At 39.3% G+C, this 1,050-nt stretch overlaps 1 non-coding gene across 1 annotated transcript; it reads right to left on the bottom strand.

Annotated features, from left to right (window-relative positions):
- Nucleotides 1–517: 517 nt before the first annotated feature.
- Nucleotides 518–624, bottom strand: LOC111530955. The gene has a single exon (XR_002728076.1). It is a non-coding gene; the product is annotated as a U6 spliceosomal RNA (small nuclear RNA).
- Between the last annotated feature and the right edge of the window lie 426 nt (nt 625–1,050).

Below are 1,050 nucleotides of genomic sequence, written 5' to 3'. Positions count from 1 at the left end.
TGTCTCAAAAAACGTATTTTTCTTTCTTCAATAATAAATTAATTTTAGCTTACTGTAACCTTTTAAATTCTGTTTCAACTTTTTTTTTTTTTCTTCTTCAACTTAATTGTAAATTCAGGGGTATAGGTGCAGGACGTGCAGGTTTGCTACATAGGTAAACATATGCCATGGTGGTTTCCTGCACACATCATCCCATCACTTAGGTATTAAGCCCAGCATCCACTAGCTATTATTCCTGATGCTCTCCCTCCCTCCACTGCCCCCCAACAGACCCCAGTGTGTGTTGTTCCCCACTCCATATGTCCATGTATTCTCATCATTCAGCTCCCACTTGTAAGTGAGAACATGCAGTGTTTGGTTTTCTGTTCCTGGGTTAGTTTGCTGAGGATAATGGCTTCCAATTCCATCCATGCACCTGCAGAGGACATGATCCTGTTCCTTTTTATGGCTGCATAGTATTCCATGGCGTATATGTACCACATTTTCTTTATCCAGTCTATCATTGATGGGCGTTTAGAAAAATATGGAATGCTTCACGGATTTGTGTGTCATCCTAGCACAGGGTCCATGCTAATTTTCTCTGTATTGCTCCAATTTTAGTATATGTGCTGCTGAAGCGAGCATTTTAATTTTTTGACTTTTGTAAAACCACTTAAAACACACATTGTATAGCTGTACAAAAAGACTTTCCTTTTTTTTTTCTTTTTTCTTCTTTTTTTTTAGACAGGGGCTCGCTGTGTCACCCAAAGTGGCACAATCTCGGCTTACTTCATAGCTCACTGTAGACTCAACTTCCCAGCGATCCCTCCACCTCAGCCTCCCAAGTGCCTGGAACCACAGGTACATGCCACCACACCCAGCTAATTTTTGTATTTTTTGTGGAGATGGAGTTTCACCATGTTGCCCAGATTGGTCTCAAACACCTGGGCTCAAGTGATCCACTTGATTATAGGCGTGAGCCACCATGTCCAACAATTTTCTTTCTTTCTCTCTTTATTCTATATGCTTTTTTCTATTTTTAAAATTTTTTATATTTTACTTAAATTTTTT

Source organism: Piliocolobus tephrosceles, chromosome 4, assembly GCF_002776525.5.
Source record: "Piliocolobus tephrosceles isolate RC106 chromosome 4, ASM277652v3, whole genome shotgun sequence".
NCBI classification, from domain to species: Eukaryota; Metazoa; Chordata; class Mammalia; order Primates; family Cercopithecidae; genus Piliocolobus; species Piliocolobus tephrosceles.
This window is presented reverse-complemented; position numbering and strand designations above follow the sequence as displayed.